Source organism: Phyllopteryx taeniolatus, chromosome 7 (genome assembly GCF_024500385.1).
Source record: "Phyllopteryx taeniolatus isolate TA_2022b chromosome 7, UOR_Ptae_1.2, whole genome shotgun sequence".
Taxonomy (NCBI): domain Eukaryota; kingdom Metazoa; phylum Chordata; class Actinopteri; order Syngnathiformes; family Syngnathidae; genus Phyllopteryx; species Phyllopteryx taeniolatus.
In genome coordinates, this window is record NC_084508.1 from 16,714,478 (window position 1) to 16,724,228 (window position 9,751).

A 9,751-nucleotide genomic window follows, 5' to 3' on the forward strand; every position below is an offset into this window, starting at 1 on the left:
TTTAACCAGTTGAAGACCTGTGGGCAGCTGGACATGCTCCGCTTCAATGGCCACTTATATTATCTCAACAAGGGAACACAAAAGCCCTTTTGATGATCAAGTGTCTGAAAACATTTGCACCCGCTTGCTTTTTTTGTGTGTGCGCGTGTATGTGTTCAAACCCTCTGGTGAGCAAGGTGAGGAGAGCAGAGGTCAACATGTGGCAGTCAAGCAGTCCGGCAGGAAGCGCGTGTTCTTTGGTTTGGAGTGGAGGTGGGGGCATATAGCATGTGATGAGCACAACCATTGCTTTGGAAATGGAGTTGCGTAGAATTACAAGATGCTCTGTTGAAAATGTAATAGGAGTGTAAATATTTCAATTACTTTCTCAATATAATATAACTAATTACATTTGAATGCATTTGGATTTCAATTTTGAATTAATGCCTAAACAGGACCCATGTATGTTTTCTCTAAAAAAGTGGATTCAAACCATAGATCATTATTTTGGAATTAACCACATATTTGTTCGTTACACAAATAATAAACTGATAGCAAAACATGATGAAATGTATATACATCATAGAAATGTGTTTGTTGCATTATATGTGTACAGCATCTGTGAAACATGATACCATGTTGACATAATGACAAATGTGCACAATTTAGACAATATTGCTTCATATGACAAGTGAACGTTCCATAAAAAAAAGTCCAAAATTATGAAGCTGAAACAGTTCAAAAGTGTAACTATAAGTCTAAGGTCATATTTGGAAAAATATGTCACGTTTGAGACTCCAGCAGAACTGCACACGACCGGAGAGCGTCACAAACAAGCGTCAGCTTTAGAAGGAGGAAGTGCTGGACTGCCACATGTTGACCTCTGCTCTCCTAACCTCGCTCACCAGTGCGTTTGAACACATACACACGCGTAAACGGAAAAAAAAGCAAGCATGTGCAAATGTTTTCAGACACTTGATCATCAAAAGGGCTTTTGTGTTCCCTTGTCAAGATAACAGAAGTGGCCATTGCAGCGGAGCATGTCCATACATTTTGGAATTAAATTACCTACTGATAATCTAGTTACATGCAATTAGTTACTCCCTAACAATGATCACTTTGTCTTTGTACCAGTGATTCTCAACCTTTATTGAGCCAAGGCACATATTTTACATTTGAAAAATTTCACGCCACACCAACAAATAAAAATGTCATAAAAAGTCAATTATACACTTTCTGCCATCTAATTGAATAGATTTTTTTCTGTCTGTCCTTATATGCCACTGGCATAGCTAGATGAACAAAGATACATTTGTTGTAAATAAAGAATATGTTGACCAATTAATTGGAATTTTAATTTGATCATTTCCCACGGCGCACCAGAAGAGCTCTCACGGCACACTGGTTGGGAATCACTGCTTTATACTATTTTACAATCACTTTGGTAGTTATTTAAAAAATATATATTTGTAGCAAAACAATTAAAGCGGTTGTCATTGCACATTTCTTTTATTTTATGAAGAAGCGAATGCACACTATTGATCTGGGAGTGTGTAAGAAGAGTTGAATTGTCCTTTAACTCATATAAGTAATTTTACGCACAAGCACATGATTCCCTTTGCTTCCTCATGAGCCCCCGTGCCCTTTGGCCCAAAGAGCAACTTCTTCTTCCCTCTCTCTCTCTCTGGCTCTCTCTCTGTTTTCCATCACGGTCTCTCACCCCCTCACAACACCCTCCATACGGAGGCCTTTGACCTCGAGCGAATAACAGAGCAATTGAGAATAAACAGGGCAAAGGAACCTGCCAAAGAAAACCATCTGCTGGGGTGAGCGCAGAGCACCACACGGCGTCCAATCAATAGTACGCCTGCTCCACGCCCAGGACCTGCAGGAGGTGGTGGGAAAGTTCCCATTCGGTGTGTGTCCTTGTTATTCAAATCAGCTGCCTTGAGACGGCTGTGAACAAGGTATCGAGTCATGTCGGTGGATTTGCTGAGTTGGTGGGAATTGTGTCTTTTTGTATCGTGGAGATTAAATGTCACGGAGCAAATGACTTTCTACTGCCTGGCACAGTAGAGTGATGACTGTTTCATTCTCTCCGCGCCTGAAGTGTTGGGTCACTATATCTGCTGTCTTTGTGGAAATACTCTCACTTTATTGTTGTGTACATTTCCTGAACTTTGACCTCTGCGTTTCACCCATCACGGTAGTGAACACAGTAAGTACATGGCATTAGTGACACGTGGCACAGTGGGTGACTTTCCACTTGCATGAGCATTAGCATTAGCACTAGGTTTTTTTAAAACAACAACACAATAAGATGCTCATTGTAATAGATTTTGTTTTCTTATATAACTTATGAAAGAAAATTCAATTAATATTCCTCCATTTTCTATCGCAATTGTCCTCATTAGGAACATTGGTGAGCTGATTTGGGCGAGAGGCTGGATACACCCCGGACAGGTCGCCAGCCGGCCGCAAGTGTTTCTTTAGCTCTCCAATGCACAGCTCTGGTGCAGAAAACGGACTTCCAAGTCGTTCATTTTATGCAACAGAGATCTTTGTGTTGGACAGATCATAACTCACTGGAAATCGCTATGTTCGTACAAATATGTCTGTCGATGTGCATCATCCATCAAGTAAGATTTATAATGTAATATAAGACATGAAATATGCAATAGCCATCAACATAATCTCTAGGGTTTTAGAGGTCGATAAAGGCCAAGCAGCTATTTAACTCTCAAGTCCAAAATGATTAGCACTGGCAGGCTGTCAATATGTTGTCAGTGCATAATCCAGTTGAGAGATTGTCACCATGTAAATTTGTTTCAGACAGGGCATTAACTTAACACTCAGGTGCAGTCACAACATTTCGGTCAAGCTCCTGACTTCTCACTTTTGTAAATCTTTGTCCAATCTGCTCTGTCGATGTGCCTTAGACATTGGCCAGAGGTCACAGAAGAGTTCTTAGGGCTATACTATGAACCTAATCTGCTCAGCGAAGATGACTCAAATGCTCTAACGGGATTAAAAGGAAGCCCCGCCCCTCACCGTCTCTCTCCTTTAAACACCTTAGTGCAGTAATCTAACAGCCACAACCTGCCCACTCGAGTAAACTCATTACCTCGCCTCATCTGCTGCCGCCGCTGCTCTCGACGTCTTGTGTTTGCTATAAATCACGGTAAATCACAACCAGTCTGACGAAGGCCTCTTACTTATACGCCACATTCAACATGCATTTTAATTCTGTTACCCTCTGTTATCATTCTGCTGGACCCAGTAGAGTACAACAGGAATGACAACACAGTCAATGATGTGAATTCACACTTAAAAACTTACTTCTTCCATTCCTTTTTATGATCTTTATTTGCAACCAGAGAGCAAAATGTACATCTCATCTCATCGGAAATATTGTACTTTGTAAGGCAATGATATCATACTTCAAAGCACTCGCGAATGTTGCTGTGATGTCATTGTTATACAGCTCACAGTGCAAAATTACTTGGTACTGGTATGATATGCTGTAACGGCGTTACTAGCATTCAAAAACTTGAATTCATTTGTCTCTGTGGCATGCCAGCATTCGTCAACAAATATAATTTCTAGTTATAGCCCAAATAACTTCAGATATTGTTGAGTGCAGTGGATTAATAATATTATTAGTGTGAGTCTCAAGTATTAAAATGCTATGATGAAAACCACTCCACAATGGCCAGGTGCATCAAGTGTGTGAATTGTGGATGCATTCCTATCTATATTGTTGTTAAAATCCAACGAATCCACAGATCCCTGTTGCGTAGGTGTGTGTGACTTGAGCTATTGCATACGACATCATTAGTAATGCAATGCGCATTCATGTGGAAATAATTATAGTGGACCAGAATCCACTCTCTGTGTACCTTTGTCCCGCATCACAATCCCAAAGTTTCTGGTTGTATGTATCCCCCCAACAAATCTTTCGGTGGTTGCATCACAAAAGCCTACCCAAGAAAAAAAATCCAATAAAATAAAAGCAAAATATATTTGTGGTGTAAATCCTTTTGAAGGTCACTGAGCTGAAGCCTCAGAAAAGTTGACTATTTTTGCAAAACATTTTGCTCAAACTACAATCGTACCACTTGAGAAGCATTTGACTTGAGAGCTTCCGCTGTGCATGTTTTGGAGTAATACAAGCTGACTTGGACAAGCCATATCTGCTCATGTATTATGAAGCAAATACACTGTACATCTTCGTGACTACCGCACAATTCACACGTGTCTCCAGTGGAAAATGTCTGATGCTTGTACAAAACCTAAACAGAGATTTTGGACTGAAGTAAAAATAAACCAATGAAAATAATTTGCTTTGGAAACACATCTTAAATGCTTAAGAAGTATTTGGACAAAAATCATGACGTAATCCGGCCTAGGTGGGCAAAGTATAGCTTGTGTGCCACATATGGTCCACACCGTACTTAAATCCGGCCCACTGATCATAACATAAACAACAGTCCTGTAATATTTGGCTCACTCATTTCGCCCTTTTCCTTAAAATTGGTCAATTTCAATGTATTTATTCCTTATTTAGCTTATCTACATACGAATCTAATGAAATAAGTGATTAATTGATTTATTTTAAATAATACAAAAACAGTAAAATAAGCAATTTTATATATTCATTTTAAAATGTTATCATCATATGTTTTATTATTATTAATATTATTATTATTAATTCAATCATTATATAATCATACTTAAATGAATTCTGTAAAATGAAATTTAAAAAATGAGAATTCATATATTTTCCTAAAAAAAAAAAAAAAATGTTTTACCTCATCTGGCCCTGGCCTAGACAGCATCCCCTCCTGATATTTTCAGATGCTATTGCTATGAGATCATTTATTACGAGTTTAAATTGACAAAAGGCAGCCAACTCGTCATGAGTACGTTTATGTTCAGTATATTATTCCTTCAAATGGCTTGTGATGAGGATGATATATTTGAAACAACTATATTGTGTGTCAAGCTTCCACTCCTCACGTGCTGCTGATGGGCCGGCTTGCTGTGGCTCAGTGCTGTGCGTTGTGATTATGGGAACAGATGTTAAAGGACATCTGATTGAGTTGAAAACTTTTGCCCTGCTCTTCATCACCTCGCTGACCTCTCCATTGGCTCCACTGGCCGACTGGTTACAGCTCAGTGGAGATCAGAGGGAGATGGAGAGAGGAGGAGGAGGAGGAGGAGAAGAAGAGGGTGGATATGGAGCTGTGTGACAGGTGAGCTAATGGCTTTAGGGGAGAAAGGGATGAGGCCACCGGCTGTGATCTCTTTACACAGATTACAAGGGGACAATTTATTAAAATGAGGAACGGAGGCCGAGTAAATGAATTGACCTAAAACCCCTTGTGCGTGCGTGCATGTGCGTGTGTGTGTGTGTGTGTGTGTGTGTGTTTGAGGGAGAGCTTGCATGCACCCTCACGCTGACTAACAGGGATCAGTCGATGTCTAATAATGGTTGGAGTATTTTTGAAAACTGCAGGCTTGCAGGCTTCCTGCTATAACTGTCTACTGCAAATTTTGGGGGTTAATGCCACATCAATAGATTTATTTCTTTTAGGTTTTTGTAGGCCTAAGAGTTCAGTATATGAAGAATACATTGAGATAGGTGTGAATGTGAGTGCGAATGGTTGTTTGTCTATATGTGCGCTGCGATTGGTTGGCAACCAGTTCAGGGTTACACCGCAGTCGCCAAAGCAAGGAGGCGAAGGAAGGCTCCAGCTCACCCACAATCCTACTGAGGACAACTAGTGTATGGGAGGAAAAATCAAAATGGAAATGGCAAACATAGTTTAGTAATTTATTCCTTAATACACAACGTCTCTCAATACTGTGTCACTTCATGTCATTTATCACAAGATAACCATTTAATTACAAAAAAAGGAGGCTTTTTATACAATAAGCAACGCTTCCTTTAGTTTTGTACATACCTGTAATTCCATGATCAAATTCATAGCCACAGCACCACAGTGAAATTAATTATTATTATTATCATCATCATCATTATCATTATTATTATTAAAATCATTGCGTGTAAGCAAACAGGATTGAGTCCAACATGTGACGCAATTCTGAAGGCATGCTCCCTCATCTGGTGAGAGTTGTTGTCACAGAGTAAACATGAGTGAGAGCCAGAGGAGGAAGCAAGTGCACACAGTGGCACTCGAGTGTCCAGATAACGTCATCGAAGTGTGACCTGCTACTAGTGCATGGCGGCACAGCGACTAAACTATCACACACTACATCGCAGTTTTGGACCAATATTTCCAAACTGTCAATAATTTACAGTTGTCATAGTCAGAATAAATGACACACAAAGTTACAGCATTAGAAGATATACAGACTTCTTGTCAGACTTCTACAGATGTAGAATAGTTACATTTTTAGGCAACTTAGTCAACACGGATTTGTGAGAGGAAGCGTTGTCAGATCTGTGTAAAAGTGCATTAAAAAGGCAAACAAACAAAAAAGGATTTCCCCATGGGAAAAAAAAATTAAAAAAAATCTCCGCTACCACCACGTCAATGGTGCAAATTGAAAATGCGATTTTCTAGGGTCCCTTTTAGTCATCGTGGGCGCTTAGAAAAGTCATTATTTTTCTTGGCATTACGGTGTCCCTGCACCTGTATCCAATAAAGAAGCAACCACACAGTAACTTTAATTCGACTATAAAAATATGACTATGTTCTAGTAACATTACATGTATTCTTCTCCAAAATACACTACTTTTTTAAATATCAAAAACATACAATTTGATTCCGTAATATTACAATTTAAATTTCATACTGTAATTATCTTTATCTGTGCAACATGGCCCTAAGACCCAATTATAAAAACGAGAATAAAACAAAACTAACAACAATTTCAACAACAAAGATGATGCATATTTAAGATATTGCTGTTGTTGTTGTTTTTTTTACAGAGACCAAAATATATAAAATATTATATAAAGCTATACAATAGATTTGTTTTGGTAGCTATAGACTAAAGCTAAGTAAAATAGTATAAAACTTAGTAGTATTTCAAATAAAACAAACATACAGTGGGTACGGAAAGTATTCAGACACCCTTCAATTTTTCACTTTTTGTTATATTACAGCCATTTGCTAAAATCATTTAAGTTATTTTTTCCCCCTCATTAATCTCCATACAGCACCCCATATTGACAGAAAAAACAGAATTGTCAAATGTTTTGCAGATTTATTAAAAAAGAAAAACTGAAATATCACACAGCCATAAGTATTCAGATCCTTTGCTGAGTATTTAGTAGAAGCACGCTTTGGAGCTAATACAGCCATGAGTCTTTTTGGGAATGATGCAACAAGTTTTTCACATCTGGATGTGTGGATCCTCTGCCTCTACAAAGAGTGCTGGTCGTCCCAAACGTCTTCCATTTAAGGATTATGGAGGCCACTGTGCTCTTAGGAACCTTAAGTGCAGCAGATTTTTTTTTGCTAACCTTGGCCAGATCTGTGCCTTGCCACCATTCTGTCTCTGAACTCTTCAGGCAGTTCCTTTGACCTCATGATGCTTATTAGCTCTGGCATGCACTGTAAGCTGTAAGGTCTTATATAGACAGGGGTGTGGCGTTCCTAATCAAGCCCAATCAGTATAATCAAACACAGCTGGACTCCAATGAAGATGTAGAACCATTTTAAGGATGATCAGAAGAAATGGACAGCACCGGAGTTAAATATGTGAGTGTCACAGCAAAGGGTCTGAATACTACGTTTTTTTCTGTCAATATGCGGTGTCGTGGGTCGATTAATGAGGGAAAAAAATGAACTTAAATGATTTTAGCGGCGGCACGGTAAACGACTGGTTAGAGCGTCAGCCTCACAGTTCTGAGGACCCGGGTTCAATCCCCGGCCCCGCCTGTGTGGAGTTTGCATGTTCTCCCCGTGCCTGCGTGGGTTTTCTCCGGGCACTCCGGTTTCCTCCCACATCCCAAAACCATGCATTAATTGGAGACTCTAAATTGCCCGTAGGCATGACTGTGAGTGCGAATGGTTGTTTGTTTCTATGTGCCCTGCGATTGGCTGGCAACCAGTTCAGGGTGTACCCCGCCTCCTGCCCGATGATAGCTGGGATAGGCTCCAGCACGCCCGCAACCCTAGTGAGGAGAAGCGGCTCCTCAGAAAATGGATGGATGGATGGATGGATGATTTTAGCAAATGGCGAGTGAAAAAATTAAGGGGGTCTGAATACTTTCCGTACCCACTGTACATTCAGATAAACTTAATAAAAACATCAACAACTAATTAAGATGCTCCACTGACAACAGCTGATTTGTCTAAATAGTGATCCAAAATTCAAGAGAATGAGCTAATGCGACACCAGTCTGGTTGCGCTCACCACCCACCGTTGGCTCTTAACAAAAGGTCAGCAGCATGTTTCCACACAATGCGGTCTCTTTGATACAAGAAGAGTCAAGCAGAGGTTACGACCGTAGCGTAATCTAAAGAAACCTTTGATGAACTCAAACATTAGACATAGATCTTCAAGAACAGGCACACAAAGAGGAATGATAATTGTGTCATCTGCTCAAATGGCAGCTATTACAACAATGGTGACAGTGACCTGGACGTATGGGCAAAGCGGGAAGGACACGGCCTTTATGGCGACCTTTGCTCGGGAAGCTGCGGCCTGGCCAAGAGTCAGGGCGCCTGGGACTCGCCACCTCGTCTGCCATTGTCAAGCCTCAATTCACAGCACGACGCAACAGCCAGGCATCTTGTGGGCGTGACACTCAACCTTTGCCTTAACCTCCTGACCGCCGTTCACAGCTGCAGCTGACCCGCTTGGGCGGGGCACAGTGTTGGCCGGAGGGTAGGGGGCGAAATGATTGAGAAATTAGTTTGGTTCTGGGCGGGGGTGGCATTGGGTCCCTGCGGCCTCCTCCAAGTGGCCGGTTTTCGGGGCGCCTCAGTGGAACCGGTGGACCGCCCCGGACCCCTGGGTACGTGACGTGTCCCGTCCACGGGGCCGCTCTCAGGTAGACTCCTGGGCCCGACCCCGCCTCTCGATTGATTGGACGGGGCCCTAAGCCCCCGCGGTGCAGGCACAGCAATTACAGGACACTTCTGACAGGCATCGTGGATGCGAAACGGCGTCAATTCACTTGCATGTGTCCGCAGACACACACCCCTGACACTTATTCGCTGGGTATGAGGCCACGCACTCATTGCGACAAATAACTTATGACTGTGAATTTCCTGGGTATCCCCGCACTCACACTCTGGTCCTATAGAAGTTTATAATTTACATAGCCACTCCCACCACACCGGGTTCACGACCCTTGTCCTGCGTGCTTCCCCTCCTGTCCTTATCCTGTCCCATCTTTCCCTCACAGGGTGTAGCACTACTACCCCATACAACATTCATATCTAATGTATATTTGTTCTAGGTATATAATGATTTACTTTCCTCATCTTGTTTACAGCTAGTGCTTTGTCTTTTGTTGTCTTCTTTTCTCACTCCCCTCTAGAAACCTTGTTCTGTTCGACTTTGATTCCCAATAAATATCCATTAAAATACTAAGAAGCCACAGTGGCAGCGTAAAAAGTCCACTGTGACACAATAAAACTGTTCCGGCATAAAAGGGATACATATCCTCCTTTCTGCTTGACCTACCAGCCGACCAGGACAAAAAAAAAAAAAAAAAAAAACTCACATGGATTTAGGGGGCCTATTATTATCGTTACGCAAACTAAGCCTGGGGCCTTCGGTAAAATAA